At 41.2% G+C, this 23,935-nt stretch overlaps 2 long non-coding RNA genes across 2 annotated transcripts; one reads left to right on the forward strand and one right to left on the reverse strand.

The window, feature by feature from the left end:
* Positions 1–1,163: 1,163 nt before the first annotated feature.
* On the reverse strand, positions 1,164–18,042 carry LOC117091020. The gene is made up of 3 exons (XR_004440213.1): positions 17,986–18,042; positions 14,488–14,586; positions 1,164–1,256 (listed from the first exon to the last, which is right to left on the reverse strand). It is a non-coding gene; the product is annotated as an uncharacterized LOC117091020 (long non-coding RNA).
* Positions 6,518–9,446, forward strand: LOC117091019. The gene is made up of 3 exons (XR_004440212.1): positions 6,518–6,589; positions 7,587–7,648; positions 9,286–9,446. It is a non-coding gene; the product is annotated as an uncharacterized LOC117091019 (long non-coding RNA).
* Positions 18,043–23,935: the final 5,893 nt, after the last annotated feature.

Here is a 23,935-nt window from a genome sequence, read left to right on the forward strand (position 1 = left end):
CCTCATCTGCTTGACACCATTGTCTCTCTCAATTCAGAATTTCAGTGGGATAGGTGGTGGTATTATTGGGTCTCTGAAACCTCAATAGTAAGAATCAATTTGATGCTTATACTAGGGGAACTGACAGAGTGTCATTTCTGGAGCAGTGTAATTTCTGGAGCAGTGTAATTTCTGGAGCAGTGTAATTTCTGAACCAGTGGTTTTCAAAATTCTGCTGCTCCCAGGAAGGTGGATTGTAGTGAGCTGACAGAGCCGAATCCCGCCCCCTTCACCAGTGCCTGCAGTGATGGCAGATTTGTTTTGATCTATTTTACATATTAAGCTTCCACATAAAAATTCTGAGCTTAAAAATAGTTTAAAACCAGCACCTTGAACTTATTGCTTTCAAACATTTTAAACCACGATCCTCAGTCATAGTTACATTTTATATTATTCAAACTCATATATATTTTATACATGTGTATACTGACCTTACTATCCGTGGTATAGTACATTCCATTTCATACCATTAGAAAGAAAAGTTTGGTTAAAACTCATGGAATTGGTTCCACAACACTCATTACATGAAGTTTAAAAAATTCTGCACAAGACCATGTTTATTCTGCCTCAGGCCTCTTGTCTAGTAATGACCTGACTTTCCCCTAGTACTATCCTTTTTGCCCCATGGGCCTTATTGCTTTTGGAGCTCAATGTATTCATTTTCTGTATACAAATACATTAGGGTTAAACTTATGAAATTACCATCCCTTCTGAGAAAGTACTTTTTCAACATTGTTATTATTACTGAGGATTTCAGCAATAGCAAAATAATGTATTACATTCCAAACTTGGCAAATGTTACTAAATATGTCTCTTGAGGCTCATTTTTAACCATATTATTATTACTGGCCTGTTTTGTTGGGTTTAATGAGATAATTTTCTATCAAATCATGGTAGTGAACAAAGCTGATACAAATTCTCAAGTTCGTGATAAAGTTTATACTCCATTGGAAAGTTTCTTTTATATAACAACATTGGCAGGGCTCGTGTTTTAGAATGAATTATTTATGTGGGCCCATTCACCACCGCCACCTGATTCTATACAGCATGACATCCAGAAAACGGCAATTTTGATGAGGATGAAGGCAGTATCATTTTTGTCCTTGAGACAGTGCCCGGAAAGTCCAGGTCTAGGTGGCATCCTGAGAAAGGGAGCAAGGCGGCCTGGTGACGCTAGGCACGAGAAGGTGGGGGTGTCCCGAGGGGAGTGAGATGCCCTGCAAAAAAGTTAGAGGACATCTCAGAAAACAGGACCATCTTCCTGATGTAGCTTCCAACAGTCCTTCCCCTAATCGCTTCCAGCCCCCAGATATATGAAGCTGACTTCAGAGAGATAAACACCAGGAAGTCAACCCATTACTTAGCATTTGTTTCCAAAATAAGACATTTTCTAGTTAGGAGAGCTTCTGACTGAGGGCCAAGTGGTTTATCCTCAAGATGGAAGACAAGCAATGTGCATGCTCAGTAAAACATGGCCTTACCAGATGCCAGGCTCAGAGAGTCCTCTTTCCTGCCTTTCTTGCGTCATTGCCTGTTTGCTTGAAATAAGCAGTAGAAATAGTCAAACACAGGTGCTGGCTGCACTGGCAGCACAGCCTCTCCTCCTCCAGATTCAGGCTCTCCCTGGATGGCACTGGCTGGTAACCACGGAGTGAAGATCTAATCAAGCCAATGCTGGCTCCCTGCCCACCACTAGCTGGTTTTATTCAGCTTCCCCAGTGTTGATAATAAAACACAAGTGAGCCTTCAGTTTCTTGCCTGCTGGTTCCAAAACCAGTATTTGCTGCATGCTCTCTGACTTGCAATTTGTTGGCATCCCGGACAGGACATTTACCTACAATCAGCACACCTGGCTTCTTTGTCTAGATTTTGCCTCCAACACATGGTACACATCACTTAGGCTACCTATGCTTTATTTCAAATGGAGATCCTAACCCCTAATGTTGGCCAAGCTTTGTGATTGTTTATCTTGGGAATTTTTCAGGGTTGAAAGCACAAAAAGCTTTAATGAAAGTCAAGACTGTGTTCTAAGATCCTAAATGGTTGACGTGTGTCCTGGAGCGAGCTGGAGTGGAAAAGGCCATCTGTGAAACAATAAGGCTGGAAGGAGAGATTTCTGGTGACTGGGAGGGAGAGAGAGGTCCTGCCCTCAGAATTTGTACCCTAACTCAGGTTGTGACAAGGCTTCAGGGGGGAAGTGTTGACAGGAAGGGCACCTGTAGGAGGCTTGGGTTCTCCCATTTGTGTTCCCGGGTTTCATCTGAGATTTCTAACCTTGGCAAAGAAGCAGCACAACCTGAGGTAATGGGTGTCTCAGCCACAGCCAGTGTGGACCCACACTGACACCTTGAGGGAATTACCCATCTTGAAGCTAGTAAGACCCCAGGACCTTTACATATTTGCAGGAGGAAATGCAAGAAAGCATAGGTTTAACTTCTTCCAGGTCCAGTGAGAATGGAGCTTGGAGTCAGAATTACATTGATTTCAAGAGCGAGAAGAATAGGTAACGCACAGTTTTTTACATACGCAAGTGAATGGACTAAGGTTCGTCGTCTATATGTGTGTCACTGTATTTACTCAGTGAACTCTCAGAAAACCTTGTACTTCTTTTCTGCCCACACTGAGCTTCTCTGCCAGGTGCCTTCTGAGGACATGAGAGCTTCATGCTAGGCTGGCCTTGATGCAGTGTGGGCAAGGCCTGGAGCAAAGAGCCAGATGAAAGTTGGAGGCTTGGAGTCCTGCCCATGGGTGGATGAGTGGCCCAGGCAGGCCCAGACTAAGTGCAGAAAGCCTATCAGTGCAGAATCATCTCGTCAGGGGCAACATCGGGGTAACAGTGAAGCAGCAGCTCTTCGCTGGGGCTCCTTTCCCACTAGCTGTAGTCATTTGAGGCTGATATGTTCTCAGGGCTTCCTCAGCCCCAAGTCCATGCCCCCATTTGTGCTTAAGGTGAACAGACGTCTCTCCCTTTAACAGAGGGGCAGGAACCCAGGAGACTGCTGACCCAAAGCTTCTCCCCAGCTGTAATGCTTTCCTGAAAATAGAGACTTTGCCTTGGCTCTTAGACCCAGCTCCATACTTTACAATTCCCAGTTAGTCATGGAAAGAGGAAGGTGCCTAAAAATAAGCACCATCTGGGCCCACAAGGTTCAGCAGGGCACACTCACAGCTAATGGAGAAAGTTTCAGTCTGCCTTTGTGGTCCTGGAAACCCAGCTGTGATGTGCTTGCCAGAAGGGCCCTTCAAACCATGTTATTCTGAGTGTCTCTCAGGGCAGCCTTTGCAAAGGCAACTTTTCACTGCCTCTAAGTTCTTGAGGTCACCCAAGGATAGCAGCTTCAGGGAAAATATGAGAAAAAAAATGTATTTTTTGTGCATTTTCTCATGTCTTTGTGTTGCCCCTCTCTCTTTCATGGTTCTGCAGCCCCCGCTCCCCTCTGCATTAGCTACCTAGCTTCTGTGCCTGGTCGTCTTCCCAGATGCCCAGAGATTTCTATGATGCCCTGAGCCTCCGTTTCCTAACACCCTTTTGACTCTCCTCTTTATAAAAACTGACACATGGCCGGGCGTGGTGGCTCAAGCCTGTAATCCCAGCACTTTGGGAGGCTGAGACGGGCGGATCATGAGGTCAGGAGATCGAGACCATCCTGGCCAACACAGTGAAACCCCCTCTCTACTAAAAAATACAAAAAACTAGCCAGGCGAGGTGGCAGGTGCCTGTAGTCCCAGCTACTTGGGAGGCTGAGGCAGGAGAATGGCGTAAACCTGGGAGGCGGAGCTTGCAGTGAGCTGAGATCCGGCCACTGCACTCCAGCCTGGGCAACAGAGCGAGACTCCGTCTCAAAAAAAAAAAAAAAAACTGACACATCTGTCCTTCAGAGAATGAAGCTAATCTGATAAATGAATTCATAACAAAGTGTAAAGAAGGATGGTTTAAGGTGACCTGTTATACAGAAGATGGCTGCGTTTTTATAGTGGTTAAAAAACATATACAATTTACCATCTTAACCATTTTTAAGTGGACAGTTCAATAGTGTTCAGTATATCTGCAATGGTATGAAACGGATCCCCGGAATGTTTTCATCTTGCAGAACTGAACCTCTGTCATTATTAAATGATTCCTTACTTCCCCCTCCTCCCAAGCCCTGGTAACTACCATTCTACTTTTTCATATCTATACATTGGACTACTTTAGATACCTCATATAAGTGGAATCATACAGTTATTGTCCTTTTGTGACTGGCCTATTTTACTTAGCATACTGTCCTCAAGGTTCATTTCTGTCTTAGCCCGTAACAAGATGTCCTTCCTCCTTAAGGGAGCATGGTATTCCATTGCATGTACATAGCACATTCTGTTTATTCATTCATCTATTAATGGACATTTGGGTTGTTCCTACCTCTTTGCTATTGGGAATAGTGCTGCTAAGAACATGAGTGTTCACATATCTTTTTGAGATCCTGCTTTCAATTATTTTGGAAATATACCCAGAAATGGGATTTCTAGACCACATGGTAGTTCTATTTGTAATTTTTTAAAGAACAGCCACAATTTTCCATAGTGGCTGCACCATTTTACAACCCAGTAAACAGTGCACAAAAGTTCCAACTTCTTTACATCTCTGCCAACACTTGTTTTCTGGGTTTTTTTTTTTTTTGATAGTAGTGATCCTAATGGGTGTCAGAGTATGATTGCATTTTAAGGGAAGATTTTCATGCTTCACCCTGAAAGAATGATGATGGTGTTGATTTCAGGCTCTGGCACAAGCCAAGAGGAAATATTCTACATTTTGTTTAGGAAATTCTTTTTTTTTTTTTTTAATTATACTTTAAGTTCTAGGGTACATGTGCATAACGTGCAGGTTTGTTACATATGTATACTTATTGCATCCTTCAAATCACATGACATAAGCCACAGCAGAATGATTATATATCACTTGAGTGAAAGCTAGCTGGGTCACCTGCCCCTGAGGTCTAGATAAGATTACCTTCTCCATACCCTATTCTAGAATTGAGAAAAGTCAGACTCATGACACAGGATTATGCACATTTCTGGAGGGTTTATTTGTCATGGTCTTATCTCGGTTTTGTGGGTCCTGCTCACGTTATGTTTTTTTTTTTTTTTTTTTTTTTCCCCTCTCCTATCATTCTTGTTTTGTTTCACGTGAATGCAGACCTGGACCTGAGTCACTTTTCTTGGTTTCCCAGAAACAGTCATTCACTCAAAGCCCTTGTATGTGCAGCAGATTTCACTGATGCTTTAAGGAGGAGTTTATGTTGCAAAAAAGCAAGCTATTTAAAACTGAATATTAGCTCTCCTGCTTCTAGAAGTTCCTTGGGCCATCCTGCCTCAGAGCAATTGTTTCCCCTGCTGTCAAGCCACTCTCTACAGCACCATTCACCATTTTGCTGCCTTCTCCTTTCCCTTCCCCCTCTATCTTTTCATCTGAGTCCTTTCTAACTCCTAGTTTCCCAGGGCTCTGTGCTGCACCAGCTAGAACTATGCGGGGCTAATGGGCTCTTGTCCCAGGTTCATGCCTCATTTCTTTTCCAAGGTCAACAGACATCTCTTAAGAGAGAGATACAAGAACCCTAAAGCCTGGGCCAAAGCTTCTCCGCAGCTGTAATGGTTTCCTGAAGCTGGAGATTTTGCCTCGACTCCTAGACCCAGTCCTCCTTCTGTACTTTAGAGTTCCCAGGGATGCCAAATTCTCCTCTCTTTATGAAGCACAACCAATCAACTCCCTTAAACTCCACTGTAAGTAAGCCAAGCCAAATCTCAAAATGTTCACCTAAATAAAATACTCTTTGTCCATTTATGAGCTCAGAACAGCAGTGGAGATCTTGAGTTTTCCTCTAGAAGGTCTATCCATCTTCCTTGAGAACATAATGGTTTGAAAAGCATTTGTTTTTCTTCTTATACCCCAGAAATCTCTGTGATTTATTGTTCTGATGACCATTCTGACTGCATGCTTTTGGGAAGGCTTTTTGGAATGGCTGAGTCTTGAGAAAAAAAAAAAAAGGTAGGATTCTGACAAATGTATTTCTTTTCTCCATTGCAGCTGAAATCCAGGCTAGCTGGGCATGGTTAACAGTGTTTCCTAAAGCTGTTTGAGTCTATTTACTTAAAGGACTCTCTTTTGCACTACCCATGGAGGCTAGACTTTCAGATTCCCCACAATGTTGGCTTTCTAACTTGAGCAACTGTTTTGTGCCTTATTCACACACTGGTTGCTGTTTGTGGCAGGAGGCTAAAAGAAATGTTAGACTCTGTAGCACTTGGCTGTAATTATACACTCCTTGACCTCACCTACATAGTTGAAACCCCTGCTGCCTCCCTCCAGACAGATATCCTAGTGGGGAGTATGGCTGAAGATTGAAAGGTTGTCATAGAAGTCACATTTAATTGCTTCCTCTTACTATATATGGTAGGCTGGAAATGGTATCATGAAGCTAATCTTGTAATCCTTTTCTTCCTGAAAGGAGAACAGTGGAATTCTGTGAGCCAGAGAAATGTAGGCAGCTGGGAGTCAAACTTAAGCACCGGCATGGTAGGCATCAGCCCTCCTGTCCAGTCTCATTAGCCCTTCAATGGTGATAATGACGTAGTCAGAAGGCAGCTGGAGATTGCAAAGGAGCCAGACTGCAGAGGTCACTGGGAGGGGCAGAACATGGCATGAGGGAGAAGAAATGTAAAAGGAAATAGTATTGTCACCAAATTTGAGAGCTGAAAAAATAATTGCGTCCAAATATGGTAGAAGCTCACAGATACTGTCTTAACTATCCTATCTATGTCAAAAGAGGTTGTAAATAGGATACAGCAGTGGGAGCAAAAATCTACTTGCCCTGTAGTGAGAGACAGCTTGTGTTTCTGGAATGCCCCATGCTCCATCTATCTGCCAATCTCATTTTCTCTATCTGAAACAACTTTCGACCTGGGTCTCACCTACTCCCCAGCTGCCGTTTCCCCTGGGATTGCTTCTACTGGTCCTTCACATTTCAGCATGGATGGCATTTCCTGTGGGAAATCTTGGGCTGCTGGAGCCTGGGTGAGGTGTCAGCACAGATCATACAACATATATACTAAGTATTGTAATTGGGTCTGTCCTTATTTATCTTTTCTGTTAGGTCAAGACTAAGGACTGTGTTTTGTTCATTGCTGCACCCACAATGCCTCGCACAGTGCCTGGAGTATAGAAGGCAGTCAATAAATATTTGTGGAAGGAAAAGATGATTGAATAAATGAGCTAGTAGAAAATAGTCATTTTCATGTCTTCTGTGGACCAAAACCAAATCCTTTATTAGTCCAAATCCTTTACTGAACATATTCTATGTGGAAAATCTAATTTAGGGTTTTGTAAAACACATGTAAGTGTTAATTCTAGCTATGGAAAATTGCTTTACTGAGGGTGGAATCTTTGGAGAGTCAACCAAAAAAGGTTAAACATTCTGTGAAAGAATACAGTAGCTAGAGAATTTTATCCCAAAGGTCAATGTTGTCAGTTTTGAATCTCAATTTCTTTTATATCTTTGATCATTGGGTTACAGAATCTATGGTTATCATCCAAACTAAAGGGAATGAAAGCTTTGCTCTGAAGCAACTGGGTCCAGTGAGTATCTTAGTTACTTTTCTACATGCCACATAAGTGACAGACAAATACATGTCAACATAAAAATTTATAGATTAGAAATTCACATTTTGGAATGCAGGAGACTTCGTTGTTTTGATGACACATAAAGTTTACAAGATCTGGCAATACAGAATCATTTTGGGTTGATCCTTTTTTAAAATATATTTTTAAAATGGATTCTTAGAAATAAGGCCTGGCTATTATTCATTCCACTACTCTTCCCACTATTTTTTTTTTTTTTTTTCTGAGGTGGAGTTTCACTCTTGTCGCCCAGGTTGGAGTGCAATGGTACAGTCTCAGCTCATTGCAACCTCCACCTCCCAGGTTCAAGTGATTCTCCTGCCTCAGCCTCCCAAGTAGCTGGGATTACAGGCACCCGCCACCATGCCCGGCTAATTTTTGTATTTTTAGTAGAAATGGGGTTTCACCATGTTGGCCAGGCTAGTCTCAAACTCCTGACCTCAGGTGATCCACCAGCCTCCACCTACCAAAGTGCTAGGATTACAGGCATAAGGCACCACGTCTGGCCTAGTTTTCTTTCTTTCTTTCTTTCTTTTTTTTTTTTGAGATGCAGTCTTGCTCTGTGCCCAGGCTACAGTGCAGAGCCGTGATCTCTGCTCACTGCAACATCTGCCTACTGGGTTCAAGCAATTCCCCTGCCTCTTCCTCCTGAGTAGCTGGGACTACAGGTGCATCCCACCATGCCCCACTAATTTTTTTGTATTTTTGGTAGACAGGGGGTTTCGTCATGTTGGCCAGGCTGGCCTTGTGATCTGCCCGCCTCCACCTCCCAAAGTTCTGGGATTACAGGCGTGAGCCACCGCACCAGGCCTCCCTGCTATTTTTGAATGCTCCTTCTGTAGTGGTCAATCTTGGCCTTGACATAGACCCTGCAACACTTTCTGTGTGTTATTACTATCAAATAGAAATAACAGAAAAAAGTTAATACTAAGAATAATAACAAGAGCAAATTATTACATTTTGAGTTATCACAATCTTTTTATTGATAAACTTTTTTTTTTTTTTGCTTTTAGGAAATATTTCGGGCATACCAAAATGATAGAATAGCATTTTATTTGATGTTAAATAAGCTATTACATGCACTTGAATTTTTTCCTCATCTAGAGCACATGTTCCCTTTCAATGTTTGCCAAAATTATCGAAAAACATAATTATTTCATCTGACAAAGCATGACTTCCGAGATAGCTGCCCGAATTTTTATCTTTTTGTGAAACATTTTAAAATAAGATTGCAGTTAAACACAGTTCCTTAAAAATGTACTCCCTGATTATATGAACCAGGATTAGAAAATTAAAATTCCCATGTAGTCCAGAATTATCAGTGAGAAGCCACAGTAAAAATTTTATTTTTAAAATTCTTCCACCATGTGAATACATTTATTTTTAAAAAGCAAATGAAGGGTAATCTTGGAACATCAAAACTCATATGAGAACTAAAGCCTCAATGTTTTTGAAACACAGCATATGGACTTTTGGGTGAGTTCTAAGCTTGTAAACCATAGCTGCCTATCTTTATTGATACATTTTATAAAAATGATACTGAATTTTATTCTTTCACTTACATATCTAATCAGTATTTATTGACTTCCCATTAGGTGCCAGGACCTGTGATAGGTGCTGAGAGAGGTCAGTGAGTGGCTGTGGCACCTGCCCTTATGCTGTGTACTCTCTAGCATGATTCTTCTTCCACCTGAATGGTAGACTTCCCCTTGGCGAAACTACATTGAACTACATTATAGAATTATTCCTCATTTTTAACATGGTGAGCATAGTAACTGCCTTACAGAGTTGTGAAATGTAAGTGCAATAATACATGGAAAAGTATTTAGAACAATGAATTGCATGTAACAAATAAGAGTGCAATACATGTTAGCTAAAAAATAAATTTAAAGGATCATAGAACTGTAGAGTTGTAGGACATCTTACAGTTTTTTTTTTTTTTTTTTTTAACAATCCAAACTTTTCACTATATGGTTGAGGAATCTGATTCTCATTGAAGTTAAGTAGTTTAGTCAAGGTTACAACGTGTTGTTAGCAGAAGGAGCAGTGGAACTGAAGATTCCTTGATTGCTACTTCACTGAAATTTTCACTGTAGTATCTGCCAGAGAAGTTGTGAGTGGGGGGAGAACTAGAATAATAGCTCCCAGCACATGCCAAATACTCAAAAATGCACACTGCAACAATATTGAACAAAACCATTACCTCAAGGGAAAAATTCCAGCAGCATAAGGACTTTCAAAAGCTTAATGACACCCAGTTGGGTGTTTTTATTCTGATTGAGCATAGTCTGATTTCTTAAAGATATCACACTGGCTGGTGGTTTATGTATGGTTTAATTTGCTTGGGTTGGGTTCATGGAAAACATGCTCCATGAAAACAACTCCACCATTGTTTATTGATCAGGTGCAGTCTCCTACCTACTCACTAGACATTGCCCACGAGGCATGTTCCCTTTGGCAACAGTTTCCAAGATTACCATAGGCATCCTCTTGGTTATGGAGATTTGAAAAGCTAAGAAAAAGTCTTCCTTATTTTCAACTCAATTTTTTTAGCCCCAGAAAACATCAAAAAGCTGTGAAAAGCGTTGTGTTCTCAATGCTTTTCTGTGCACAGCATCCAGGGAGAACCTGAGTGGCACCATGTAAGCACATAAACCTTTGCAGTCCCATGAACTGCAGAACATTTTAACCTACTATTTAGGGAACAAGGCAGCAATAGCCGGCTGAAGGTGGAAAGGGAAAATAACTTTCCTTTCTAAGAGAAAATGAAGTTCTATTTGTGCTTTTCTCTCCTCACACCTTCAAGGCTGCATTTTTTAGAGATCGGCCTCAGTTACTGCTTAAGAAGCTGCACACCTCTTTCAATGCTCCAGTTATAGACTTAAAGGGAAGGGCCAAATCTCCAGCTGAGCCAACTGAGGGTCTTAGGTGAGCAATTTTCCAATTTAGGAAAAGGCCAGAGAAGAGGGAGCAAAGACAGCACAGTCTACTGTCAATATTAATTACAGTGAGTGAGGATTCATTTGATTAATGACATTAATCCTTGAATTTTAGCTTTCCTTCTACAACTGTAAGCGTAGTTATTCTTTACTGTTTTAATGCAGTAGCAATATGGTATAGGACAGTGAATCTCAATGGGTAGTAGTCATAACATGCCTCCCAGGGGATACTGAGCAGTGTCTGGAGACATTTTTCATTGTCACAATGCAGGTGGTATGGTATTGTTGCTACTGGCATCTACTGAGTGGAGGCCAGGGATGTTGCTAGTCAGCCTGCAACACACAAGACAGCCCTCCACAACAAAGAATTATCTGGTCCAAAGTGTCAGTAGTGCCAAGGTTGAAAAACCCTAGTGCAGGTGCTAAGAGTTTTGTCTATAGAGTCAGACCAACTGGGTTTCACTTCATAACTGGTGACATTCTGAAAATTACTTAATCACTATTCCTCAATTCCCTATCTGTAAAGTGAGATAATTACAGTACTTTCCTTACAGAGTTTTCTTTTTTTTTTTTTTTTTTTTTTTTTTTTTTTTTTTTTGAGACGGAGTCTTGCTCTGCCGCCCAGGCTGGAGTGCAGTGGCCGGGTCTCAGCTCACTGCAAGCTCCGCCTCCCGGGTTTACGCCATTCTCCTGCCTCAGCCTCCCGAGCAGAGTTTTCATGAGGATTAAATGAGTTTCTAGATGTAAGGTCTTTAAACAGTGCGCAGCATATGGTCAACATCATGTAAATATTAGTTGTTATTTTTGGCAAAACAGCAGAGGGTATATTAAGAATGATCAGAACAATGGAATCTCTGCACAGTATGTTTTTGAGGGGAACTTGACTAAAAACTACTTTGAAAGGAATTAATCCATATAGATGAACTAATTTCATGTAACCCATTAGATATTGGAACCCATGTGATGAACTGTGTGACACTGTCATTACTCTCTGCTGGTTTCTTTGTGCCAATATTATGCCATGCTGTTGAAAGGGAAGAAGAAATGTCAGTGTACAGTCCTAATCATCATATATGCTTGGGTGGTATTTGAAATTAGTTAGTAATCATTTTGGAAGATTCATAGAAGATCAAAGGGGTGTCAATTCCTTATGTGGATATGGAGCTGTGGATAAGAGACTAAAGGAAAGACTAATGGAAATACAATTGAAAATTACTCTGCTGGGTGCAGTGGCTCACACCTGTAATTCAAGCACTTTTGGAGGCCGAGGCAGGAGGACTGCTTAAAGCCAGGAGTTTGAGACCAGCCTGGGCAACAAAGAGAGACCTCCCCTCTACGGAAACAAAAAAAAATTGGCTGGGCACAGTAACATGCATCTGTAATCCCAGCTATTTGGGAGGCTGAGATAGGAGGATCTCTTGAGCCCAGAAGTTTGAGGCTGCAGTGAGCTTTGACGGCCGATTGGGCAATAGAGGGAGGCCCTGTGTCTGAAAAAGAAAAAAAAAATCACTCATTTGGCAGGGCTGTTTGTATCTGTAAGAAGTGGAGGTGACTGACCTTTAAGATAACAAAGATAAAACTCTAAAAAATGGGACTCTGGCCTTGAAAACCAAAGGTGGTGATATTTGTGGACAGAGCTAACAAATTATCATATGATTTATTCTCTCATTAACTGTAGAGTTGAAGCTGCCTAAAAGGGACATTTAAATAGATATGACAAATTATAGGTATTCAGCAGGGAAAAGAGGCCTGAATTGGCTGAATTGACCTGTCTGAATACTATGCCCAGAATTATGTTTAATCTTGTGGTTTTAATTTGCATAAGAGTCTGAAAATATCTCTGCTAAGCTTTGGTTAAATAGTCCTTGACCTTGAGGTTTTTATTTTATGCTCTGGATAGTTTCAGCAGCCAGGGGACCCACTCTGGGTTTTCCCTATTTTAGATTCTTTCTCTCAGAATGAAAGTTTTAATTAAGACGATGTTTAACATTAGAGGCTGTGAAACTCAGGCAGGCAATTTCACAAGGCCTCTAGAGACCAAATTTAAAGTGCCAGTTTTAGGAGCCCGTCATAAGTGCCCATTCACTCTAAATATTTGTGAACATAGCAGAAGATATTTACAGTATTATTGAGATCCTCTGAGCTTCCAGGAAATGCACCTTTTCATGACTTTTAAGCTCAAAGGGCTGCAGTTTACCTAGTTCTGGTACAGTCTCATCAGGAAAGTGTAAGAGGTCACAGGGAACAAGCTCAGAATAATAACTACCCTTCCTGAATGCCTAATATATGCAGAATCAGACACTGTGCAAGATATTTTAGCCATTTAAAATATTTAATGATATTTAAAAATATTTAAAATGATTATTTCTAGTTTGTAGACAATAAAACAAAGGTTCAAAGAAGTCAGGTTGTTTGCTCAAGATCACACAGCTGGTAAGTTGTGGTGCCCAAATCTGGATCTAGGTCTGTCTCTAAAGCCCTTTCTGCTTTATGTATTTGTCTCCTGAGCGATTAACACATAAAATACAGTTTTTAAGCACTACCGCCACTCAAGGAGTCGCTACAAGGGAAATTGAGGTGGGCCATGTCTAGGACTGGGGATCTGCATTTCTGTCTTTTTCTGACATTTTAAAATAGGGGGATATCAAATTTTACACAGTATCACCATTGCCTTGTCACTAACCACAATATATTTACCATCTGAGGGAGGCAAGAAATATCTGTGAGTCACAAAAAAGAACAATGGGCTGATGCGTATCCTAGAGGTTCTACCTTTAAAATATATTTAGAATCTGATGACTTCTGCCCATCGCCTACTTCTGCCTACTGCCACACTGGTTAAGTCACCATCATTCTTGTCTGGGGGATTGTAGCAGCTTCCCAACTGGTTTTCCTGTTTCTACTCTCACGTCCTTACAGAACATTCTCCTCATAGCATCTAGAGTGCTCCTTTAAAAAGGTAAATCTGGCTGTGTCACTCCTTGCTCACCACCCTCCAGTGGCCCAGACTGCATTTAGAATAAAATCCAAGCAACTTTGCATTACCTTCAAGTTTTAATGTTGAAGTTTAATGTTCCTCCTCCCCACTTCCCAAGTCCTTCTCTGTCCCAGCCTCTTTGTACTCGCCATAGTTTGTACCACCTGATGTTCTTCCCAGGGCTCTTTGCTGGTGAAGGAGATCAGAATATGTCACCCCAAAATATGCCTTTTTGACATAGCAATTACTTAGAGCTGAAGTTTATTAAGAAGCAGAAAACACAAGAAAATTTCTCTCAACCCTTCCCCTTTCTGCCTAAAGGCAGGATCTAAATTCTCCTTTCCTAGGTCTGACTCCAGACCCTTACCAACCCAGAGACAGCACCAGAGGAATCTGCCAACAACTCTTACTCCACTACCTTACCCTATATGTTTACCTTCCCATAGTTCCCTGCCCTTGGAAACCTAAAACTGCTTTCCTTTGTTCTGTCATTTCTCTACACATTTATTGTTCTTTGTTAAAAATGCTATAAAAGTCGAGTCCTTAAAGGTTATGGACTCGTCTCTGGGTACTCACATGTGTAACATGCATGATTTGCATGTTAATAAACTCCTGTGTGTTTCTCCCTACTTTTTTTGTTTGTTTGTTTAGATGGAGTTTTGATCTTTTCACCCAGGCTAGAGCACAGTGACGCAATCATGGCTCACTGCAACCTCCACCTCCCGGGTTCAAGCAATTCTCCTTCCACAGTCTCCTGAGTAGCTGGAATTACAGGCACCCGCCAGCACGCCCGGTTAATTTTTGTATTTTTTGGTAGAGACGGGGTTTCACTATGTTGGCCAGGCTGGTCTGGAACTCCTGAACTCAGATGACCCACCTACCTCGGCTTCCCAAAGTGCTGAGATTACAGCCATGAGCCACCGTGTCCATCCGTCTCTCTTGTTAATCTGTCTATTGTAACAGGGGTCTCAGCCAAGAACCTAGAAGGGTAGAAGAGAAAGATTTTTTTTCCCCTCCTTTACACCCAGCACTGGTAGCCTTCTCTCATCGTTCAGTTCCAGTTCAAAGGTCAGTCCTACAGACATGACTTTTCTCCTGGCCAACCTAAACGAAAGTCTCACATCCCAACCCCCACCTACGTGTCAGACACACACTCTCTGTCATGACACCTTGTTTTCTTTAAAGCATTTATCACCAACTCACACTTTCTCCTTTATATGTGTGTTTCTCAGGCCTGGCGCAGTCATGCCTGTAGTCCTAGCACTTTGGGTGGCTGAGGCAGGTGGATCACTTGAAGTCAGGAGTTCAAGACCAGCTTGACCAAAATGGTGACTAGTAGCACATGCCTGTAGCCTCAGCTGCTTGGGAGGCTGAAGCACAAGAATTACTTGAATCCAGGAGGTGGAGGTTGTAGTGAGCAGACACTGTGCCATTGCACTCCAGCCTGGGCAACAGGGTGAGACTCGTCTCAGAAAAAAACAAAAAAAAAAACCTCACGGCCAGGTGCAGTGGCTCACGCCTGTAATCCCAGCACTTTGGGAGGCTGAGGCGGGTGGATCACAAGGTCAGGAGATGGAGACCATCCTGGCTAACATGGTGAAACCCTGTCTCTACTAAAAATACAAAAAATTAGCCGGGTGTGGTGGTGGGCACCTGTAGTCCCACTACTACTGGGGAGGCTGAGGCAGGAGAATGGCTTGAACCCGGGAGACGGAGCTTGCAGTGAGCCAAGATCGCACCACTGCACTCCAGCCTGGGCGACAAAGCAAGACTCTGTCTCAAAAAAAAAAAAAACCTTCACAAAAACTATACATGTGTTTATCATCTACTTCCATCCTCTAAGAAGTTAAAGATTTTGTCTTTATTACTGTTGTAACCTCAGAGTCTAGAAAAAGCGTCTGGTTAGTATAACTTAAGAAATGTGCATTAATATTGAACAGATCCCTGGGCTGGGAGTCCTGAGACCTGTATTTAACTCTGGCTCCACTACTGGTTTGTTTGCAGGGGATGCTGGACAAATTAACCTTCTAGACTCTCAGTTTGTCTCTTCATCTACAGATTAGATTAAATGACTTCTACAACCCACTCCTAGTCCTAAAACACTGATTCTGACATCCTGACTCACACTGGGGACCTGGGAATAGAGTTTGTTGACTTTTTTTTTTTGTTGTTGACCCCAAAGGAGGTGTTACACTAAATGAGAAATGCTGCAAGCCTCAGTCATCCCTATTGACAAAGAGATTTTGCTCAACGATGTTAACAATGAACTTTTTAGTTAGTGCCTTGAAGATGAGTTATGTGTATAGAAAAAGCTACTCAGAGGTTTTCTTTGTTCATAGAAATTAATATTCAGGTTGGGCGTGATGACTCATGCCTGTAATCCCAGCACTTTGGGAGACTGAGGCAGGTGGATCACCTGAGGGCAGGAATTTGAGACTAGCCTGGCCAACATGATAAAACGCCATCTCCACTAAAAATACAAAAATTAGCTGGGTATGGTGGCACGTGCCTGTAATCACAGATGCTTGGGAGGCTGAGGCAGGAGAATCACTTGAACCTGGGAGGCAGAGGTTGCGGTAAGCCAAGATCGTGCCATTGCACTCCAGCCTGGGCAACAAGAGTGAAACTCCATCCCCCCCCCAAAAAATAACATTCAATTTAACAGAATTACAATTAAAAACTTCTAGTTCTGCTGGGTTTTAATTCGGTCCAAAAATTGTATTGTGTTTTACAAGTCTAGTGAATTTTAACAACTACTTTGATGGGTTTTTTGAGTGATACTTAGTCCCATTTAAAAGTTGGTTATTTAAATGCCTTTAAACATTTTAAATTATATTTCTTCATATTTCTTCATTTTTTTTTTTTTTTGAGATGGAGTCTCGCTCTGTTGCCCAGGCTGGAGTGCAATGATGCGATCTTGGCTCACTGCAAGCTCTGCCTCCCGGGTTCACACCATTCTCCTGCCTCAGCCTCCTGAGTAGCTAGGACTACAGGCGCCCACCACCACGCCCAGCTAATTTTTTGTATTTTTAGTAGAGACAGGGTTTCACCATGTTAGCCAGGATGGTCTCGATCTCCTGACCTTGCGATCCGCCCGCCTTGGCCTCCTAAAATGCTGGGATTACAGGCATCAGCTACTGTGCCTGGCCGTATTTCTCCACTTTTATTAATCAAAGACATATATGGGATTGTTAGGAATACTGATTAGCATGAGCAAAGCGTAGGGGAGGGAGGGATATCCTTCACTGTACCTTTACTCTTCTATGGACTCTTTGGCTGGGTCTGGAAGCCAAACTGACACAAGGCAAATGAAGAAGAGAAAAGCATGCATGTTTTACCCGTGTGGGGGGGATCTCCACCGGAGTGTGAAGTTCCAAGAAACGGCCAAAGCGAGATGCTTTTATAATGTTTAGACAAAAATGAATTTGTGAAGAAATGACAGGACAAAGAAATCTGCGTAGGGTAGTGAATTCTAGAGGAGTCACCAGGAGGTATACATGGGGTGTAAAGCTAGTGGCAGAGTCTATTAATTCAGTCCTGTTGCAGTGCCAAGTCCCAGGTTCCAACGTTAAGAACTATTCTTTTGTCCTGGCAGTGGGAAGGCACCTGTCGCAAAGAAATCTTTATGGCTTGCACCTGACAGGAAAAGATAGGTCAGCCTTTTCCTGAAACTATAATTTTTCCAGTGTTTTCAGCTTGAAATAATATGGCATATTTGGGTATAGTATGTCTTTACTCCTTCATAGGAAATAATCTCCATAATGATTTGGTAGTTGCAGCCAAAGCAGAGGAAATTGGGGTGCTAGTTAAATATATTTTTCTTAGCCTTATCACAAACTAGTTCTTTCATAATCTTCTAGTGTTTAAAAAGAAATACAGATCTGGGCCGGGCACGGTGGCTGACACCTGTAATCTCAGCACTTCGGGAGGCTAAGGCAGGCCGATCACTTGAGATCAGGAGTTTGAGACCAGTCTGGCCAACATGGCAAAATCCCGTCTCTACTAAAAATACAAAAATTAGCCAGGTGTGGTGGTGCGACCCAGCTACTCGGGAGGCTGAAGTAGGAGAATCACTTGAACCTGGGAGACAGAGGCTGCAGTGAGCCGAGATAGCACCGCTGCACTCCAGCCTGGGTGACAGAGTGAAAGACTGTCTCAAAAAATAAATAAATAAAAAAATAATTTAAAAAAAATAAAGAAATACAGACATCCAGTTTCCACACCCAACAATCTAAAATATAATCTGTTGGGGTGGGAATCTTAAATTTTAACAAGCGTTGTCCTTGTCATTCAGGTGGTTTAGACCTCACTGTTCCTTGAACAACACTTTGAGAAGCAATCCAGTAGAAATTTTGAAATATTGAAAATAGTTTCCTGACCTCCCTCTGAATTGACTTCACAGGTCTGGTGACTTCAGGTTGGGAACCTCTGAAAGGGTGAATAATTACCAGCTCAATACAGCTGCTCAGCCTTCGGCACTGCTTCAGCTGAAGCCCAAGAAGCTATGACTAAGCTGACCTTTTGTCCTAGCTCTTCCTCCCTGTTTATTTAAGTTACCATCTTAACTGGCTGCTGAAGTCAAAAGTGCTTTTGTTCTCTGCATGAATGGTTTGATTCACATCACACCAATATAGCTTCAAAGGGAGAAAAGTCTCTTACCTTTGGATAATCTTTCCCTCCCCCTACAAATGCCACAACTTGGCCAGAGGATTTTAAAGATTTTAGGTTTTAACTATTTCAGACTCTTCAGGTTACTTCTCTCTCCTTTTTCTTCTTGGAAGAAATAGGCCAAAAGAAATAACATCCACTCATAGCATTTTTAACAAAGGCAAATTCCTGCACTTAAGACAGCAATTCGCAAATTAGGAACTTAAAAAGAACAGATTACAGGAGCCACCTCCAGAGAACCTGATTTGGGAGGTGTGGGATGGGGCCTGGGAAACTGTATTTTGATTCAGTGATTAGCTAGGTCTGTGAATCAACATTTTAGTGAATGAATCCCAGCAGATTACTTGCCCAAGGTTGAATGACCAAGAAGTGACAAATTCTAACTGGGAGTACTCTGTTCTCTCCACTCTCTCATGCTATGGTGATGATGGAAAGACAAGGAAAGGAAGAAATCAAAGGCAGTCCAAGCTACCTGCTGTTTGTAGAACCTCATGTTCTCTCTTTCACTTCTCTCCTTACCTCTTTGCTCTTTCCATGTTTCAGCTGCCCTGGATTTTTTACACTGCATGCATGATCATGCATGATTGTCTTTTGTCTTCCTGCTTTTATACAAGCTATTCTTTCAGTCTGGGATTCCTTTATGCCCAACTCCCTTTTCTCCCTGGTAAACTTCAAGACTCCATTCAAATATAACCTACTATGTGAAGCTTCCCTAACACCCCAGGCTGAGTATATCCTTCCCTTCTCTGTACTCAATTAGATTTTTGTACGTGCAGGAATTGTGGTGCTGAGAAACTCATGTTCTACCACCTGTAATTTATTTGAAATACTTCTTCATAGATGACATGATATGTATGAGTGTCAGTTAGTGACAAACCTTACAGGTTGATAAAGTATCCTAAATAGGTACAATCTCAAAAAGTGATGAATTGGCATTTCCAAGCTCCTATAGTCTACATTCTGGGAGAGTTATTATAACCTAATCACTTGGAAATTACTGTCTAAATTGAGATCAAGGGATAATAGAAATATTTTTCCATGGGTGAAATGGATGGCATTCAGGATAATTATACTGCCCGGAAAGATATTGCAAACACCTCTGTGTTCCATGAACGGGATATAAGAACCTGGCAAACCCAGCAATCTTGTGTTCATCCCACTTAACAGGAGCAATCTAGATTAGATAGTTAGCTGAAACCTGCTGCTGGAACGTAGGCCCCTCTCTCACCAGAACACCTTTCATGCAAGGTGCTGTCCTGAGTGACTAAAAACAGAAACTAGGACTTCACTGAGCCTACACGGACAGATTGTATGACAGTGTGTGTATATGATTTTTTCACATCCATGCTAATAAATGTCTGCTTGGCAGAATTTGGTCTGAGACTTGCTTTTATTGTAACATACAAACAGTAGTGAGGTTGTGTGAGAGGGCACAAACAGCTCTCATTTACCTTTGGTCTAAAGGTTTAGTAGAGTCTGCCAAGAGAACCTGACACCTATGAATGGCCAGATTGTCTTGTGACAGCAATCTTATTTATCTTTGTATACCTGGTGATGACAGTGCCTGATATAGTAAGTACTCAACAAATGCCTTTTTTTGTCTTTAATTCATATAAATATAAAACAAAAAAGAAATTGGACCAATTTAATGATCGTCAACTGTTTGGTAGAATTACATAATCTGTGTGAAGGTTTTTATTTAAGCTGTGAAGGTTTTTATTTAAGCAGAGTGGCAACGATCAGGTTGTGAATAACAGACAATTTCATTTATAGACTCCGCTTATTTGGGGAAGCTTTGAATAAAAATTACTAATACCAGCTTTTGATGAAGCCACTGCTTCAGGTGAAGTGCCTTTTGAATAGAAATAAAAATATATTAAAATAACGGTGATACATATGTTTTATGAAGTTTTTTTTTTTTTTTGAGACGGAGTCTCGCTCTGCCGCCCAGGCTGGAGTGCAGTGGCCGGATCTCAGCTCACTGCAAGCTCCGCCTCCCGGGTTCACGCCATTCTCCTGCCTCAGCCTCCCGAGTAGCTGGGACTACAGGCGCCCGCCACGTCGCCCGGCTAGTTTTTTTGTATTTTTAGTAGAGAAGGGGTTTCACCATGTTAGCCAGGATGGTCTTGATCTTCTGACCTCGTGATCCGCCCGTCTCGGCCTCCCAAAGTGCTGGGATTACAGGCTTGAGCTACCGCGCCCGGCCTTTATGAAGTTTTTATGCTCCTCACCCCCCTCCCCAAAACACCACTATGCAATTGCCCCCAAAAAGGGCAGCTTTAAGAATAGCTGGTGGGAATCTATGACATACTCATTAGCAAACAGTGGTATTCATTTTTCAACACTGTCAAGAAGATTCATCTAAAGAAATTATAAGCCTAAAGAGTTCCTACATTGGCTATTTATCATTAGAAGCATTTCACACAATGAATAGGCTTTACACGTTGTTAAGCATCTCCAGGAACATTGCTCAATGAAATTTGTTGGAAAGATGATTGAATATTATTTAAGTAGAACTTTACACACAATAATAGTACATTTGCAGACTGCTGAGAAAATTGATGAAAAGTATAATGTTCCATTTTGGACTCTAAACAAAAGGCAATCAATTAGCAGAAGCAGTTTGAATAATGTGAAAGAAACTGCCTAGAAAGTCTCCTGCTGAAAGATCAGACCTCAGCCTGAAATAACTGCTTTTGCATTAAAAAGATCTACGGCTTGGCATAAACACAACACAAAAGGGAAGTAAGAACAAAATCCATTTCTGGACTGGCGTTCCTCCCCAGAGCTGGATTTCTCCTGAGCCCCCTTTCTTTTCATTGTCTCACCTTTATTATGGGCTGCATTTCAACTTCCTATTGAGTCCACAGCCAAACTCTGGGCCAACCTTTCATGTATCCTCCCTAGCAGAGATTTTAAGTGATCTAAGGAGGGAACATTAACAAGAAGTCTAGAGAGTGTTACTGATTTCCCGAACTAGCCTTACAAAAATAGGCAGCTGAACCTTGCTCTACATCAAGGGACCAAAATAACTGTTGAACAAGTCTCACACAAAACGGTTTTAGATCATGGACACATATTTACAAAAAATAACTATTATCTCACAGGTAATTTCCTATTACTTGTGTATTTTCTTTGCATAATAAATTTAATCGATTTGCGTATGGGGGAAATCAGAAGTCTTAGAAAAGAAGTTATATTCTAAAACAAAACAAAATACCATCCTAAAACACATTGAACTTGAGGAGTTCCAGCTAGGAAAGTGAAATCTGCTGACTTATGTAGCTAGTATTTCTAATAACTGACTTCAATTAGTGAGCTAACTTACTGGATTGTGTGACACTCTCTATTTCCTCTGTAAAACAGACTACCTGAGGCTGGGCACAGTGGCTCATGCCTGTAATCCCAGCACTTTGGGAGGCTGGGATGGGTGGATCACCTGAGGTCAGGAGTTTGAGACCAGCCCTGTCAGCATAATGAAACCCCATCTCTACTAAAAATACAAAATGTAGCTGGGCATGGTGGTATGTGTCTGTAATCCCAGCTACATACATTTATGTAAAAGGAAAAATGGAACTCATTGCAAGGAAGAAACGATTCTGTCCCTCTAAGACTCTGGCTGAATATTTTTGCTGAATGATCAGTAAGATGGTAATATATGTCAGTCATTAAACACTATAGAGTTGGCCATAACTGATTGCATTTTTTTAATAACTTCTCCATTATGAATCCATTTATTATATATTTAATTAATATTGATTTTGAGATTGAGGGAATTGGATAATAAAAACATATTGTATTTATTACATTAGATTTTCATTAAATAGTAACTTTTGTAGCAAAGCTCTGTTGTTTTTTATTAATATGACAAAAGGAAATATTATTGCATTGTTACAATCAATCCAAGAGATAAAATATTCAAAGTGTACCATGAGAGTTCTCTTGCAGAAATAACAGAGGAAGAGCTATAAATAAATAAAAGTATGCGTGTCTTCTGAAAATATTAAAGAAAAAACCAACATCTCCAGTTGGTTCTTGGAAAAACAATTGTCTCTTATATTTGAAATTATGTAGTTACCTTGTGTTTTTTCATCAAACATCAATTACTGTGTCAATTATGCCTATTTACTGTAATTGATCACAGTGCCTTATACTAATGTCCTATTTATAAATTTGAATTTTAGAAAGTACATATATGGGATTCAGTTTAGAAATAGAATATATTCAGGACTGATACTTCCATAACCTTTGTGTTTATCTTCCTGTGGTTCAAACAGAATGAAATTTGGAGTGTTTATTAACATTTTTATCTTCCTGATAATACTATTGATCTGTCAGCTGACATGCTGTCCTTCACATGTGAAAATTACCCTTCTGGTTTGTTGTGAATCAAGTGTGAGAACTAAGATGACTTTTCTCTCCTGGTGTGCTGTCTACCCATGTTCTCTTGCTGGATTCCCTTTTTGACCGTTGGAATGAGAGGGCTGCCCAGTGAGTGGAACAACTATGGCCATGAAGCAGCACAAGGTGATTGCTTCTTGTGGGGATGGAGCCCAGGCTGGCTTGGCCTTTTGAGCACTACGCTTTGACCCTTCTAGCTGTTGCCTTAGTGAAATGCACTAGTACAGCTTGCTGCTTTGAATGACAGGAATTTTTCCACATGAAGATACCTGGTATTAGTAACAGGCTTCTTTGTATCTGCACACTCTCCCTTTTACTTGAAACTTGGAGGTATAATTGACTTAATACTCATTTTAATTTAAAGTTATTTCTCTTTAGATAGGAAAACGATTCTGAAAATGCAAGGCTAGATTTATCGTTCTCTCTCTTTTGAGACCTTTATGGATTATGTCTCTCCATGGAGGAAACTAGTGTCCTTCACACATAGAGTAGGTGGGAGGGATGGAGGCATCCTTTCTGCTGTAGTGAAAGCTTTCAATATGGAAATATGACTTAGTGAATCAAGCTGCCATATTGTGCAGGGTGTACCTAAGGCAAAAGCTAAGTCAAGAGCAGGCTGATTTGTAACATTAGTGCAGATAGAGACATCTACCATATAAACCACTCTGCCTGGCCCATGCCATCACTGAGGGGCTGGTGGGACTGGAACAGAGATCCTAGCCCAGTGATGGTTGAAACACAAGGTACATTTGGAGTTACAGCTTTTTTTTTTTTTTTTTTAAGTCTTTCATATTGAAGTCCTATAATGAAATAATTTAAGTTTATTGCAGCTTTATTCCCCTTGAAGGGAAACAGTATTTTTTTGGTTTTCTTCATTTTTTTTGTGTGTTTGTTTTTTGCTAACCAGGAATCTACAGGGCTGAGGGTCTACATGTGGAAGGAATGTTACATCATTTACTTGAATTATTTATTTATTCAACACCATTATGTGCCAGAGATTGTGCTTAATGCTCAGAATGTAAGATAAAACGCAGAGATGGTACCTGCTCCCATGGAACTCACTACTTCACTCTGGATTAACTATGGAGGTCCATGGACAGACAAAAAGCAAACATGCGAACAAAATTTTAAAAATCTGTATTTGGCTGGGTGCGGTGGCTCACACCTGTAATCCCAGCACTTTGGGAGGCCGAGATGGGCGGATCACGAGATCAGGAGATCGAGACCATCCTGGCTAACACGGTGAAACCCCGTCTCTAC

This window comes from Trachypithecus francoisi, unplaced genomic scaffold (genome assembly GCF_009764315.1).
Source record: "Trachypithecus francoisi isolate TF-2019V2 unplaced genomic scaffold, Tfra_2.0 Lachesis_group11, whole genome shotgun sequence".
Classification (NCBI taxonomy): Eukaryota; Metazoa; Chordata; class Mammalia; order Primates; family Cercopithecidae; genus Trachypithecus; species Trachypithecus francoisi.